Here is a 17,918-nt window from a genome sequence, read left to right as displayed (position 1 = left end):
TGAGGTAGTTAAAATCGCCCATTAATAGGGTGTTGGGTTATACCCTAATATTTTCCAGTGTATCAAGAAATGAGGAGTGGGAATCCTGGGGCATGGTGGGGGATCTGTAGCAAGTTACAATTTGGATTGCGGTCTTACCTAGAGTTAGTTGCACTTGGATAATCTTGGATGCATTATGCTGAGCAACTAGCCTGGAGGTGTGGATATCCTTAATGAATATGGACACGTCTCCATTTTTTAGTGTTTCGGTCCAGGTTAGGTAGCTGAAAGGTGTGGTATGAATTATAGCCTGGTAATGCAGGGGTGCTCTCTGGAGCCTTGAACCATGTTTCTGTCACTGCACAGAGGAGTGCCTCGAGTGAGTGCATTTTGAGGTTCAGACTTCTAGCATTGAGTAGCATTATCCTTAGATTTTGTTTCCTTGTACCTGTTATGGTGGTGAATTTGTCATTTCAACCTTGCCTAAAAAAAGGCACTATATGGGTGACAAGAGTCTTAGCCAGTATCCGGAATCCCAAGGGGGACAGGTGCGGGCCATCTCTGGCAAAGCATCATGGTCTGTCAATCATGTCATCCAGGCAGACAGATACTGGATCTCCTTAGAATCACACCAGAGGCTTAGCCAATTGCTGAAGTCAGTCATTTTGTCCTTGTACTGTGGTATCATTCTGGGTGATGGCAGGATGCTACTCAGGGCTAAGGTCATACCTGCCTGGGCTACAAGATCGGAGAGCTCCTCCATGTCTCTTTTCATGTAGTCCAGCCTATGCACTAAGCAGAATGGAAGTTGATGACCTGAAAAATGATTTCCTAAGTAGAGGTTATTCAGAAGGAGAGATCGATGGTTGTATCTCCCAACTCTTGAGTGAAAGAGAAACAATAGGAAGACCTTACTTCTCAGAAAGACAAGGAGAAGAGAGGGGATGTCCACTCATGAGTAATGAAAGGTGTATCAGAGTTCTGATGACTTTCTCTAGTAATGTGAACACTGATTGTGACATTATTAAGAGAAATTGGAGCATTTTAAAAGCTTCAGAAGAATTAGTTGGAATTGTCAGTGACAATCCCTTATTTTCATTTAAAAATAATATGTCCCTAAAGAGACAGCTTTGTTATAGGGCTGAAGTAAATAAACCCCTGATTACCTCACAGAGACAAGGGACTTACCCATGTAGGAACTGTAATGCCTGTAGGTATATATATATATATATATATATATATATATATATATATATATATATATATATATATATATATATATATATATATATATATATATATATATATATATATATATATATATATATATATATATATATATATATATATATATATATATATATATATATATATATATATATATATATATATATATATATATATATATATATATATATATATATATATATACAGGTCCATTGTGCTTGCACACACACAAAGGGATGGCTCTAGAGTTTAATTTTTATGCAGACTGTTCCACTAGGAACATTGTTTTTTATAGTTTCTGCTTGGAGTGTAAAGTCTTTTATATAGGTAAGATGAACCAGTCCCTAAAGGAGTGTATAATGGAACATCTGAGGGATATTAGAAACAATAAACAGAGTAGTGCACTAGCGAAGTATACTGATGAGTGTGGTACACAGCATGAATATAGATTTCTAGTTTTTGAAATCATTAGAGAGAGCTACAGGTAAGGGGATATTAAATATAAGGCTGAGTTAGCTGAACTTAGGTGGATAGTGTATTTCAATGCAGATAAGACACCAGACATTAATGATGCTGTCTATCAAACCTCTACTATGTGCACGCATACTCCCCCACTGATTGGATGTGTTACAACAGTTTTTCATAGAATGAGGTTTAAGAATAGACAAATATTTATGTGTTTTTTATATATGCCTGTAATGTGTTTGTATGTTTCTAAATTTTGATTAATGAGTTAATTGGTGTTTTCTGATTGACGCAATGAACTATTTAAAGGTTTAGGCATTTGTTTTAATGTATTTGAGTCTGAAGAAGTGGCCGTGAGGTTGTGAAAGGGCTTACTCTTTGTTATTTTATTAAAGTTATTTTGCACCTAGCCATGGTTGGTCCTCTTTAGTTTTGTTTATAAGTTAACATATTGCTGACAGCATGTTCTATGGGAGATGTATCCAGCACCCTAAAAGTATACAACCACTATGAGTGGCAGATTAATATCACCCGGGAGACAAAGCAAACAGTACAACCAAGGATTACACAGTGGCACACAGCCTAAAAATGCACGCAAATCTCATGGGATACTGAGTTGCCTATACACAACATCCACCACAGTGGAGGTGCACCTGTTGTAATTAATGGCAATAAGGTACAACAACAGGTACAGAGGGAAATGCTACTATACATTATAAGTCACACTTAGAGAGACAGAAAAGCAAAAACAGGGAGCACAGCAATAGCAGGGAGAGGCCTCAAACAACAGAAGTCCATGCAATACATTTATTCCAACCAGCATACATCTCCTGGAACATGAGCAGAACCAAACAAAAACCTAGCACTGAAGACATATGTTAACAGTGAGCAGCAGCAGTCTGACCATCTGTCAGCTGTAAACATCTACAATGAAAACACATATGATGCAAAAATAAAACAGGCCACAAAATTCTGACCAGTGCACTGTGGTACAAAAGGAAGTCATGATAGGGCCATTACATCAACCTTCCAGCAATCACACCAGAATCCTGTGATGTTAGTATAGGCATCATCATGTATAGAGTCATCCATCTCAGTATAGCAAAGCATGAGAACCAAAATAAGCAAATAATATCCATGCAATACCAATGTGTATGTCACACAGTTCTCAAAGTTGCACAGGCAAACCTATAGTGTGGTGAAAACTGTACAAGGAACTCAGCATTCTCAAGGTAGAAGAGTGCTTCTTCCAAAAAGAAGCAGCACTAACTGTCACTGCAGACATGTCATACACTAGGAAGCAGATGACAGGGTCATGCTGATGCACACCAGACTCCAATAACCATTCTGCAATATCAATCACACAGAAGAACGTGCCATTCAGATTCATGTCCACAGTAAAAATAATGCCATTGCAGTCCACAGATGCCCATGTACACATATCATTCTATAACTGGTACCCAACTACATGTTAGGATGAAAAGTAATTTTACCATGCATGTTCATCAACTAGTTTGCAGAACGCATTCCAGCTGCATTTTAAGGTAACACATGGGAAAGTCAGGGACAGGGTAAACCAGGCACCATGATGTGCGCACACACACACACACACACACACACACACACACACACACACACACACACACACACACACACACACACACATAAAAAAACAGAAAGGGAACAGAGATGCTCTATAAGAGTGCAGGCTGTGATACATAAATGGGGTGACATTTAATAACTGAAGGTGGGGGTCAGTAGTTCAAAGGAACTCAGTAGTGATGTATGATGCTTTCTGTACCAGCAGCTAGCACATGGCTTTGGATCTATAAACAGAATATTGCCTGTTGGAAAGTGTAGACCATGAAGGACAGCCTTCCTGAGCCTGTTCTCATGGTTCTGGTCATCCATGAGTCAGTCACCAGTTCATGCACACCAGTGTTACATGTGTGGCACAGTGCACTGAGCTGACTGTGCCATATTTCCACATTATTCTTTAAGCAATGACATAATGCTGTGGACAGCCAATGCACTAAGCAGAATGCAAGTAGAAACTGTGGCAAAACATATGCATGTAGTATATGGGTGTCTTACCTCTGTGGCATGCTCCTCACAAAATTGTCATAGCTGCAGCAAAAAAAGGAGACATAGCCTCACAACAGCAGTGCTCTAACAATGCATCATACACCTTTGCTATGTCCACCAAGGCTGGATAGGTGAGAGCAACAACCCCTTCACTGCCATGTGGAATGATGGTACCCACCATAATACAACTGCAGATCCAAGTGCTGTACACAGCAGCAGATAACCTAGCATGGGCAGAACAGGCACACATGCTCTGGGATTAGGGAATTCCTAACATATGGCATTTTGTGCCACATTCTCAAAATCCATTATGGCAGACTCTAGTGCTGTGGCATTTCCTTAGCCCTCTGCATTCTCAGTGATATCAGTGAAGAGTTTATCATACACAGTCTGGTTTTTATTGTTCAAAAGACAAATAGCAAAGGTGGAATTCTGCTGTTCTTACCAGTACCACTGCTGCCATCAATGGTATACAGCTGACAAAACAAAGTTGTTTGTGTGAGAAACATGTCATCTGTTAGCCGCAGGACACTATTGGCCAGAAGGATGGTTATGTTATCCTCCCTTGTTAGTATAAATATGTTGTGTGCACTTCTGTAATAAACACACACACACTGTGTGTGTGTGTGTGTGTGTGTGTGTGTGTGTGTGTGTGTGTGTGTGTGTGTGTGTGTGTGTGTGTGTGTGTGTGTGTGTGTGTGTGTGTGTGTGTGTGTGTGTGTGTGTGTGTGTGCGTGTGTGTGTGCGTGCGTGCGTGCGTGCGTGTGTGTGTGTGTGTGTGTGTGTGTGTGTGTGTGTGTGTGTGTGTGTGTGTGTGTGTGCATGTGCATATGTGTAAATGCATATCTCCTACGGTGGTGCACCATGAACCTACCCTTTTAGACTAGCACATCAACCTCTTCAATATCTGTGATAACAGTAAATGAGTGGTGCTCTACAGGCTTTCCCCATGCCTGCTATGGTGTATCAGGTAGTGAAGTGCCTTTTCCTGAGCATCTGTTACATGTCTACCTCCTTCCACTTCTGAAAACATTTCTGTTTAATGGCTGCAGGAATGTATCTTGGTGTCCTGTCATCCTTTCCGATGGTACTTCTAATCTTTACTGTAGGTACCTTGTCTGACCAGGCTAGATGGTGGTGTGGAATGCTCCTGACCAGTTCCTCCCCCTCTGTTATCTCTAGTGTTATAACTAATCCTGAAGCTTGGTGGTCCTGTCATGGATGCATCCCCAAAATTGCTGGCCATCTGCTTGGAAGTTCCTATGGAGGAAGATGAACCCTTCTATGACTGGTATTGGTGTGTCCCTCTGTCTAGCTATTGTGATCCCTGAATTAATATTAAAAGTAGATCTGTCACCATTCTTCATGATATTCACTTCTTTGTATTCCTTTGTCCAGTATGGAGGCTCATAGCTCCATAAAGTCACATTATAGGGCGCCATATAGGTGGTGGAAGTGTTGCATTTCACAGATGGCTAGATATGTTGCTTCAGGAGGGAGTATATCTGCTTTTTCAGCACAGCATACACATCAGCAAATCTAACCTCGAGGAGTTAAATGCTCAAGAAGAACATGTTAGACTTCTTTAGACAGCAACAAATTGTCATCACAGCCAAACATTTCCAAGAAATATGCCCCTGGTGCATTCAGCATTTATCCACCCAAAGTGAAAGTGTTCTAACCATAAGTAGGCCAGAAAGATGTTGCTTCTATGATATCCCATATATTACCACCCCTATTTGAATTTATTACTACTTGTTCCAAGCTGATTTGTTAACATAGTTAATTCATATTTTCACTTACTTATCTTAGTTTGATTTGCCTACTCAGTCAATTTTTGGGTATTTGGCAATCTCTATAATGCTGACTTTTCATTTATTTATAGTTTAGTCAGGAAATTCCAATCCTCTGAAAGGAAAAGAATAGTATGTAAATAAACTGCTGCAATATTATATTTAAGCAGACGTTCAATGTAATACTTTCAGTTAAGAGTAGCATTACTATATACCGTGCCACATAAAATGTCACGAATAGGTATTTACAAAAGCATCTTAGACAATGAAGGAGCAGAAGACTACAGTCCTTTTCCATCTGAGTCCCTGCTGAGTCAAAATTTTGCTAAGATTCGTTATCCAGGGTTCGTCTACACTTCTCTTATTAAGGCATTCAGATACTGGCTAAAGCCTTTCCTGCATTTGTTAGGCAGAGACTGTATTTCACACATCTCAATCTCGTAAAAGCCAATTTAGAACACATTAATGTGGCTCTACTCAGTGCCAAGAGTCTTAAAAAAATGCCTGAACGTGAGACTCTATTCTACCTTCTACACATTCATATATGTGTAGTCATAGAGACATGGTTTCAAAGCAAGGAAAGTAACCCCTCTGTTCCTGCCTTTAGTGCCTGCCATAATTTCAGGATTCTACTTTCAAATCTCGACTCTCATATGATCGACTGTTAAAATCCTGAGATGAAAATTGCAAAACTGCAGAAACCTGAACATTGATTTTTTATTAGGGTAAGTAAACACTTGCCCAAATGTAAATGGAACTCACGCTGAGGTAAGTAAAACCCACCTAGGTGGGGGATATGCACCCCACACACCCCAATGTGGGAGGCTGCAACCCCCACACCAACCTAACTATATATAGCAACTCTAGGATTGCACTACAGTGGAGAAAATGCCATGTTGGCCAAGTGTTTATCCCACCTTAGCTGAAATTCCATTAAACCAACACCTTTCTACTTGGAGAGTTCAACTATACAGCAATAGATTGGCTGAATCACATTGCCAATAGTCAGCATGCCCAATGCTTCTTTGATATTATAAATGCTAAGTCTCTTTTACAGATAGCTAACCATTCATCTAGGGGGTCATATCATTGAGCTAGTTGTCACTAATATGGCCGCTTCTTGCACTCCATATGTATAATCCTGCCTTACAAAATCAGACCATAAATTAGTGATCATTTCCATTATAGGTTCATAGGTTGGTACTAAGCTAACTGCCCTTGTGAGCCATTTTAAGCCTAGCCAATTATCCCTTGTGAGACTCAAACCCTGCATTAAAATTATTACTCCTTATCCAATAAATACATCTGTATTTTAGGGACTTCTCTAACATGAACTTTCTTCAGTTACTTTATGACCTAAATAAATTCAGCTGCAATCCTCATGTGGGAGATCCTTTCCTAAAGTTACTGCCTATGTGTTTGACTCCATCTTCTAGTTAAATATTAATAAGATACTTCATATACAGACCAAATGCAATGGGACATTTAAACAATCACCTATGGTTGCATATCCATATAAATAAATATAAGAGAAATAAACTGCTTGATGTTTATGAGTTCTCAGTCTACCTACAATAAGAGCACACTTAAACTAATAAAGAGCTTAAGGGAGCCATTAGGAAGATCAAAGCTGAGTATGAACTTAAAAGAGTCACTAAAACCAAAGTAACTATAATTCTTTCTTTACCTAAGTCAGGAAGCTAAGAGCACCTTGCAATGTTCAAAGCTAGCCCACAAATAACATTGCACACTCTGACCTAAAGGAAATAGTTAATATGCTATCTGACAACTTTAGTGCAAATGTTACTCCACCCACAGTTATAGCTGTTGCACAGATTACACAATCCTAGTTTCCCCTTTTAAGTTCTCTCATCCCTCTAAAACACTAAGAACACCTCATCTGTGGGCATTGATAATATACTAGGCTGTCTGATTACCAGTGCCAAATATGGCCTATCTTAACCCCCTACTTAAGCATCTCCACTATTTACATTCCTATAGCCTGGACAACAGCCACTGTAATGCCATAACACAAGGATGGCCCAACTATGGGCACTGATAACTGTTGACCCATTAGTCTCACTAGCCTCTTATGGAAACCTATTGAATTTATTATCTCAGAACTCATAAATATGGACATTGAATATCATTTAACCCATGATCTAGTCAATTCACTGTTGTCAAAAGAAGGTCCTGTCTCTTTAATCTCATTAATTTATTTGAAAAAGTCACACCTAAGCAGTGGATACCAGTTGTGCTTTACATTCAGCATATCTGGACCTGGGCAAGTCTTTTGCCAGTATTCCTCAGGCAAACTTTATTGACAGATGCAAACAACAGTCCTGGCCTATGGTTATAAAGATAGCAAAGAAAAGTAACTTTGGTGTTGTTATTTGATCTTCAAATAACTTATAATTGCTGTACCATGGGTTAGATCATGTTAATAATAGGTGTAAGGGCAATGATCTCAAATTAAATGTGAAAAATGCAGTATAATTCAGTTTGTTAAGGAAAACATTTGCACATACTCTATAGGTGGTACACCTCTCCAACCAGACAGTATCATAAAAGAAATAATCATTCTGATTGATAACTCCTTAATATGTGACTATCATGACTCCACAATGGTTTGGAAAGCTTTATGTCTGTCTCATTTAATTTCCCAAGCCAACTCTTCTAGATTCAGAGAAATCTTAATTTACCTTTATTCATAATCATATCAGACTTATTACTGAATATAATACACCTTTTGGCATGCATTTGTCTTAACAAATCATTCAACCTGAGAGACCATAGAGATTAATAACTAAAAAAAAAAAAATCAGTGGACTCAAAAATCTTAATTATCATAACAGATTGTCAGCCCTGTCAATGTATTCTGTCTTTAATAGACTTCTTAATGGAGATCTCTGTCTAGTCTTTCAAACCATGAATGGTCTAAAGCTCTTTGTCCTCCTATTTCTTTGCAGAGCAAATGGTACCTCAAATACCTGGTTACAGGAATCAAACCTTCATCAACAGATAGATAAGCCAAGCTGGCATGATAAAGTCATATCCAGTTCCCAACCTCTGGAATAAACACCCATTACATGTCAAGCAGAGTAACAACCTTGCCACCTTCAAGTTAAACTTAGATTATCTGATAGCCACAAATTCTCCCCTGGCCTATTTTTCTTGCCCTACTTGTGGATGGAGATAATGCTTGAATATGGGTTTTTTGGTTACATTTCTAATGATCTGAAGATTAATTGTGTGTAATACTTAATTATAAACCTATGAACCTGTGGACATATCTGTGATAATTATAATACAACCCCTTAACATTTTTATATAAAACATGGACTGTAGAAGTATATGCAGCAATATAGTTCAACCTCTGAAAGTTATGAGAAATTTGAGCAAAAAATTTAAAGAATTAACAATTTTTTAGTTTATGGAAGCAGAACATTGTTATGCCACTTACAAAAAGAAAAGAAAAGAAAGAAAAAGAAAATAAATGAACATCTTAGCTAAAGGGTTACAATGAAAGGCAAATATCTTGATTAGTAGTAATGGAAACACAGAAGATAGCAAGAGCCATGATTCAATATGTGATGTGTTGCAGAATGTTGCAATAATCACATGGTAGCAATGTCTCAGCACAGCATATTTTGGGGTGTACCATATTATATAATATGGACTGTTTAGAAACCATGAATGCTGCACTGAGAATTATGACATGTTTTATCTTTTTGTCAGTATGTCTGAATATAGTGGACCTCTCAACACTGAACAACATACTACTACAAAGCTGTGACCCTGGAACCAGAACACTGCAAACAGGCTTTGTCTGAAATTAGTTTTACATGGGATGTAAGCCTACATGTGGAGGCTAATCCATCCTCACCCCTCCCATCTACAGAAGGTGCCATAACTCAGAAAAAAGTAACTGGTTCTTGTACACATATTTAAAAGCATCGATCTTCTTTCGTCAAAGAATTCAGAAAAAAGCATGATTTTTGAAAATATATTATTTGAATTTGTCCAGTTAAAAGACATCACAGTTCCCACTAAATTTTATGTGCTCAAATGACTTTTCATTTCAACAAAATACTTAAGTTGAAATTAAGATACGCATGCACACACGGATACACACACACACACACACACACACACACACACACACACACACACACACACACACACACACACACACATAAACACAAACTCTTGTACTACATTTACAACTTCACAGTAAGTTATAGTTAACCATATATTTTCAGACATTTTTGATTGTGCTCACTGATTTCACATACTAGTATTTCACAAGTGTTTCATTCTGACATCTGAAAAAAAAGCATTTGCCCCTACTGCACTCTGTGCATGGTGTGTTACCCAGATGTCTGATTGAATGCATTATAATACACTTATATATGCTGCATCCGTTCTTGCGCAGTTTCTTGCAACATATGTCAACAGCAAATCCCACTGTTCTGCATTTGAATAATTCTGTGGGTTAAGCTCCTGTATTCTCTATATTTAATTCCCCATAATGTTCATAGTGACTATAGAATGATGATGATTTGTACTACACTTACCTTTATAGCAATTTGTTTTTATATTTTTGTAATCATGCCATCTAATGTTTGGTCTGAGAGTGTTGATGGTGAAGTACAGAGAAGGTCAGAAGGAGCTGCATTGTGTTTTTGTAGACTTAGAGAAAGCATATGACAGGGTGCCTAGAGAGGAGTTGTGGTATTGTATGAGGAAGTCAGGAGTGTCAAAGAAGTATGTAAGAGTGGTACTGATATGACGAGGGTAGTGTGACAGCGGTGAGGTCTGCGGTGGGAGTGACGGATGTGTTTAAGGTGGAGGTGGGGTTACATCAAGGATCAGCTCTGAGCCCTTTCTTATTTGCAATGGTGATGGACAGGTTGACAGACGAGATCAGTCAGGAGTCCCCGTGGACTATGATGTTTGCAAATGACATTGTGATCTGTAGTCAGAGTAGGGAACAGGTGGAGGAGACCCTGGAGAGATGGAGATATGCTCTAGAGAGAAGAGGAATGAAGGTCAGCAGGACTAAGTCAGAATATATGTGTGTGAATGAGAGGGAGGATAGAGGAATGGTGAGGATGCAAGGAGTAGAGGTGCCGAAGGTGGATGAGTTCAAATACTTGGGATCAATAGTTCAGAGTAACGGTGAGTGTGGAAGAGAGGTGAAGAAGAGAGTACAGGCAGGATGGAGTGGGTGGAGAAGAGTGTCAGGCGTGATTTCTGACAGACGAGTACCAGTAAGAGTGAAAGGGAAGGTCTACAAGAGGGTAGTGAGACCAGCTATGTATATGGGTTGGAAACAGTGGCATTGACAAAAAGGCAGGAGTTTGAGCTTGATGTGGCAGAGTTAAAGATGCTAAGATTTGCACTGGGTATGATGAGGGTGGACAGGATTAAGAATAAATATATTAGAGGATCAGCCCAGGTTGTTAGGTTTGGAGACAAAGCCAGAGAGGCAAGATTACATTGGTTTGGACATGTGCTGAGGAGGGATGCTGAGTATATTGGGAAAAAGATGCTAAGGATGAAGCTACCAGGTAACAGGAAAAGAGGAAAACCTAAGATAAGGTTTATGGATGTGGTGAGAGAGGACATGCAGGTGGTTGGTGTGACAGAGCAAGATGTAGAGGACAGGAAGAAATGGAAACAGATGATCTGCTGTGGCGACCCCTAATGGGAACAGCTGAAAGAAGATGATGTAATCATGCCATCTAACCTCTGGTGAGATCCTTCATCACAACAATTAACTAGCCATTCTCATTTTTATTGGGTGATATTCAAGGACTGCTGAGGAGTGAAAACCTGCTGTACTGCAGATTTCAAAATTTTTACAAATGTTTCTTATGAATAGACTAGAAGGAAGTACAAGTGTGTGTGTCTCTGTCTGTCTCTATCTCAACTTATGCCCGTTATGCTAGTGACCAACACATAGGGGCAACAATAAGGACCATACACTCACATCTATGGCAAGTTTAGAGTGTCAGGTCCGCCTACTGCATGTCTTTGGAATGTGGGAAGAAACCAGTGCACCCAGAGAAAATCCACACAAACACATGGAGGACATGCAGACTCCATGCAGAGGGCACCCCAGCTGAGAATTGAACAAGAGAACCTCTTGTTATGAGGTGACAATGCTACCTGCTGTGCTACTGTCCTAACAGATGTGTAGTCAGTACTTTAAGTGCATGTTCATAGGTTCATAGGAGGTTAACAGGCTAATGGCCCTAGAGCCTTTACAAGCCTAGCCATGTTATACCCATGTTCACAATTTGACCTTGGTTAGATGATTGTTATTCACACAGAGAGTCTATGATCAGCACCAAGTGCCCCTGTCCATGAGGGACATATGTACCACTCCTGGGTGTATTTACGATCTCTCATCCAATTGTCTGGGTTGTACTTGAATAGGGTTTTTGAGGAGCTCTGCTTCATGTGAATTCTAGAGGAGCAGCAGTCTCTGGGAGATATAGCTGTCTCTCCAGCATGTTCTGTTAATGTCTCAGGCTAGGTTGAGATCCCTGGAGTGAGTGAGTCCTGTCCCATTTTATTTGAAGATGTGCAGCATTTCCATTAGGGCAGGGTCGGAGACTGCTTTGTAGGCCAGGCACAAGTTGCCTTACAGCAGCCTGTAGGATACAGAGTACAGTGACAGGGCTTTCAGTCTTTTCATGTAGGTTATGTTTTGAAAGCCCTAAATTTTCTTGGTGAGAAGCCTCTGTGGGCTGTCCAGCTGCTGCAGGTGTCTGGTGAGGTACATGTAAAATGATGCTTTATATTCTATTAGTGGTCTGATGAGGGTAGAGTACAGAGGAGTCATAACATCCTTAGTCTTGGATGAGATGCCCTTACTTATGTGATGTGCAATGTAGAAGGCTTTCCTTACCACTGTGGACATGTGATCACAGTTTAGACTGCTATCAAACCGTGTTCCCAAATCTCACACCACTGGGTATGAGCTTAGTGGGGTGCTGTCAATACTGCAATTTGCAGGAACTTCCTCTTTTTTGCATTTAGTTTTAGTCCTTCGCTTTGGCACCAATCATTTGTCAGTGTTAACCTCTTTTGTAATATGTTAACATTGTTTGGGGACTCGATTGCGATGGTTTGCAATCATCAGTGAACTTGGTAAGCCATTGATCATCAACTTTCAACTGGACTTCCGAGAAATAGATTCCAAACAGTAGAGGGCCCAGTACGGATCCTTGTGGTACCCCACTGTAACTGATCTACTGGTGGAGGTGGAATCCCCAACCTTGACAGTATGCTTTCTGTTGGTGAGCCAATTGGCTATCCATCTACTGACTTATGGGTTAATCTCCATTTTTATAATTTCTCCAAATCTTTTGGGTTTCTAATACTATGATGGGAATGTACCTCATTCCTAAGTCAAAGTAGGATTAAAGTTCATGAAATTAGTATTGTTTCACTCCTTGATGTCAGCCAAAAGTGTTCTTTGCAGCACCCACAATGTGCCCAGTAATGACTCCTTCTGCAATTCGTATGGAGTTACATATATTGGTAGCATATCTAAATATGATTTTAGACTCTTAAGACTTGTTGCTCCTACTACTATCAGAACTATCTGGGTATCTTTCTTCCACATTGCTCTCGTTTTTGCTTGCAAATCCTGATATTTTATGACTTTGTGTCTCTCTGTATGCAGGACACTGTAGTCATTTGGGTGTGGTGATTTCAATGATCAATGCTACTTTTGTCTTCTTTTCTTTGAGCATTATATCCAGTTTTCTAGCATCTATCCTTTGAACTGTTTGCAATGGATGATCCCATGTGATGTAGATTTCATCACTTCCTATGATGCTTTGTGGCTTGTTTCCAGTGTTTTTCAGCCACTTCAATACCATAATGTTTGCACAATCCCCAGTGCAACAGTCTTGCCACATTATTATTTCCTTTCAGTATACAGTCCTTCTGCCATTACTAGGTCACATTCAGCAATGAGGTGTGCAGCTGTTTCCAATTCTGTTTTAAAAAGCCTACATTTGTCTGCTTCTCCCACATGTTCAATGGACTTTGTAAACCAACACTTGATGGCCATATGCTTCAGCTAGCCTAAGCAGGGAAGTCATGTTAGATTTATTCTCCTCATGTTTCAAAACTTTCACTAGGTTTGGGTCCTGTGAGGTCAGCAGATATGTGTGGAATCCTACAATTGCAGATCTATACATGCAATCATTTTCAAGGAGGCCCATCCCTCCTTTGCAATAGGGAATATATAATCTTGGCATGCACTGATTTTTATAAATCATTTGGTGAGCATGAAGCATCCTTCTTGTTTTCCTGTCTAATCTATCCAGCATGTTTTGAGGCCAGTCAATCACTTCAAAACTGTAAGTTAGGACAGGAAGGGCAAATTGGTTTATAGACTGGATTTTATTCCTAGACATCAAAGCTGTTTTCAGGATTAATTTAAGTCTTCTGAAGTAATCCTTGCTAAGTTTTACTTGCATTTGTTCATGTTTTATTGCTGATCCTTCATCAATTCCCAAGTATTTATACACCCCCTCTCACTCAAGTTTTTTTATATCACATTCTTGTCCCAAAGTGATGTTTTCTTGGTGCTGCAGTTTTCCTCCTTTAAATGTTCTTCTGCACATTTATCAAGACCAAATGGCATCCTTATATCATCTGGAAAAGTTTTGACAACTTGGAGTTGTGCTTTCAGTTCCTCATCTGATGAGCTATACAGTTTCAAATCATTGACAAAGAGAAGATGAAAAGTCTTTGCACTTTGTTGTTTTCTAGGAGTCACATTATAGCCATGACCTAAGCTGTTAAGCAGACAGCTTAATGGATTGTGGGCAAGGCAAAATAGCAGCAGTGACAGAGCATCACCCTGGAATATCCCGCTTTGGATTTTTATCCCTGGAATAATAATTTGTACTTTATCATGGTTTAATTGCAAAGTGGCCTGCCACTGTTTCATGGCTGCTGTAATGTAATTGATCAGTGTCGGGTGTATCTTATACATTTTTAAGCACTCTTTTATCCATGAATGTGGGATACTATCCCAGCTGAGTGATGTTCTCAATGATACCTGAGTGGAGGATTGTGTCAAAAGCCTTGGCTAAGTCAAGATAGATAGTTTGTAGTGTTTTGCCTTCATTCAGGACTTTGGTGACATTCTCTAAGAAGTTAATCAGATTCAGTAACTGTGATTTACCCTTGACGAAGCCAGACTGAGTGAGGTCAAGAGTTTAAAGGTCACCTATGTCCTTGTTGATAAGGGCCATGATGATTCTTTTCATTGCCTTGCAGATAAGGCTGGTTAGGCCTATGGGTCTATAGGTCCCACAGCTGGTTGAAGGACTCCCTGTGCACAAGGGGATTACTGTTGCTATTCTCCACTCTGCTGGAACAAAGCCAGTTCTCAGGCTGAGGTTAAAGAGAGTGCCAAGTGTTTATGTTAGGTTTGGTTTTAGATTGTTTAGTAAGGAGTCTGGGATGTTATCTGGTCCCATAGAGGCTATGTTTTTGGCCTTGGAGAGCACAGATATGACCTGCTCTTTGGCGATACTAGGTAGAGGACTGGTGTCAGGTACTGTTTTGGGTATGGCTGGTGGGGACAGGGCGGTGAAGTTTGCATCAAATCTTTCAGCCAGCAGGTTAGCAATTTCCTCCAGTTCTGTATAAGAAGTACCGTCTAGTGTAAGTTTGGCACATAGCTGGGTGTTCCCTTTTATATTTTGGACATAGCTAAAGAATGCCTTATAATTATCCTTATCTAGGGATGCTAAATAAGCTTCATATCTAACTTTAGAGGACTTTACAAGATTTCTGATTTGCTTGATCAAGCTGTGGAGGGAATTCTTCCTCTGCTCAGAGCCAGTTCCTTCTTATTCTTAGACATCAGGTTCTTCCTTTTGTTATCTAACCTATTTATACTTGAGGTCCACCATGGTAGCATGTTTTTTCAGGAGGATCTGGTTTTGATCTGGTCAGGTACAGCTGAGTCTATACAGTTGTTTAGGTGGTTATACAGGGCATTTGTATACTCCTCTGTATAGGAGTCATTGTTGGATGTGTTAGCGGGGGGGGGGGGGGGTTGAAACTTTTTATATCATCACCTAGTAGGCTGTAGTTTACTCTGGAGACATTTTTCAGTTTTTTTGTACCTGTGGGGATGTCGGTTCTGATCGTTATTTCAAATATGACAGATTTATGATCTAACCTTACCAGGGAGGGCAACACACAGGGTGTAGTGCAGTTATCCCTCATGTTGGTGATTACTGAGTTTAGGACATTTGAGCCCCTTGTGGGGGTGCAGACTAGCTGTTCCAGGGCATTTGTACTAACAAAGTCCTGGAACCTCAGGGTGGGCATGTTTGTGCTTAGGTATGTTATCCAGCTGATAGAAGGATAGTTGAAATGTATGTTCCTGCCTCCAGTGTGACTGCAGTTACAGGGTTTATATAAAGCAGTTGAACAAGAATGAAGACTGGATGAGTACACATGAGTAAATACATTCATATTTTCCTGGCATTTATGTTAGCTCATTATTTAAAATATATCTGCAAGAACAATACTGCAACTGACTGAAGAGGGGACAGAGTACCCCCATGTGGTGTTGCAGACATTAAATGAGAAATAAATTTACTTTAGGTATGATAGCCACTGCAGCTGTCTGCATAGAAGTGGTTGATCGAAAAGCTCTGTAAAAGGAAAAATACCTTCTGTGTGGACAATATTTTAGAGCTGTATTTAGTGAATCAAAAATGTTTTTGGGGAAACAGACTGAAGACAAGGTAATGTTCCATATCCACAGCTGGGTACATTTCCCACTTAATGTCCTGTAGCCATACAACTAATGCATCTCAGAGCATGAAAATGTTACAACTTCCAATCAACTCTTGCAAATGACCAACTTCTAAATGTGCTGAAAGGTGAGGATATCATAGTCCATCTCCTGGAAAGCAGTCTCATTCCAGGCATGATTTGCCACCCTGCTCAGCCAGCATCGTGCCTGACATTACTGGCTAACCCATTCTCCTGCCACTGCTTAGTGTTGTCTTAGACAAACACACTTCAACACCAATGGCAAAGGGAGGCTGAGAGAAGTGAACCATAGAGAAGAGCAAATGTTTGTGCATGGCAGTGTTTTAACACTATATACCACAAGGCAGAGTAGCTCACAGCAGCATAACCTATTTAGCTATGCTATTAAATTAGCAAACACATGACAATTAGGCCATAGCTAGCTTATCTGGTTCCTGTTGCCATTCATCATTCTGGTGTCCCCTTGCCCCCCTCAACAGTAAGTTGAATAGTAAAAAAAAAAAAAAGATCAGAAACTAAAATCTTTTTTATTCTTTGCAACTTAGCAAAGAGCATAATAATAATGAAGCAAGCAAGCAGTGTGCTACAGTTATCACTCCATATCAACCTTTAAGGTGCATCATCCATGACTGTAAATTCATTAGTGGCATTCATTCATGAAGCCAATAGTGTACTCCCAAACTGCCACAGCTTAATCCTGGCATACCTCTCAACTGTCCAGAATTTCACAGAATGTCTGGATTTTGTTTCATCCTTTTGGACTGTCCTTCATAACATTTCTGTTTTTCTGGAAAATCATTGCACATTGCTTTGACTAAATAATGACAAACATCTGAGTTTCAGACTTCGTATTCTTCAGAAAATACATGCTAATGCAAAACCTGCTATTTCAGCAATTTTCTGTATTGCTAAGAGCAAAATTTAAAATCTGTCTAAAAATTTGGATCTTTGTAGCCCTATTTCTTTCCTTTGTCCCTGAGTCTAGAGCTAAGGTTGAGAGGTATGCTCTGTGTGCAGCCACAACCTTCGCACTGACCCAGATTATTTATTTAATTAAACTTGCTTATCAGGAACAACCAGCTGGAAAATACCTTTCTATTGAGGCCCAGGATGAAATTATTCAGTATAATATTATTAATCAAACTTTTTTTATCTTGTTTGTCAGTTAAGTTGCTGGACAAGCTGTCCATTTTCAGGGGTGACCTGGCTGCAATGAATGGTTAAGTGACTTGCTCAGAGTAGGAAAATGAAGGTTGAAGGAATCAAACCCTGTATCACAGCCACTGGAAGCAGTTCTTTAACAACTCCGAGATGTTCTTTGCACTAACTGAGGTTACAGCAGTTGGTCTCCAACATTATATTTTGCATTCGTCCCTGACTCTTGCTCTTCATTATTGAGCTATGCTTGCATCATAGATGGTGGATTGGTGGCCAAAAGACTGAAACATTGGAGAGTTATTTTCTCCACAGATCAGTGAACTGCAGTCATGGCTTTCTGTGTCTTGGTGAGTGTAGCTATTCAGGCATAACACTATTCAA

Source organism: Protopterus annectens, chromosome 1.part0 (genome assembly GCF_019279795.1).
Source record: "Protopterus annectens isolate FY-2018-M chromosome 1.part0, PAN1.0, whole genome shotgun sequence".
Taxonomy (NCBI): domain Eukaryota; kingdom Metazoa; phylum Chordata; order Ceratodontiformes; family Protopteridae; genus Protopterus; species Protopterus annectens.
The sequence above is the reverse complement of the archived record's forward strand: the minus strand, read 5'-3'. Positions refer to the sequence as shown.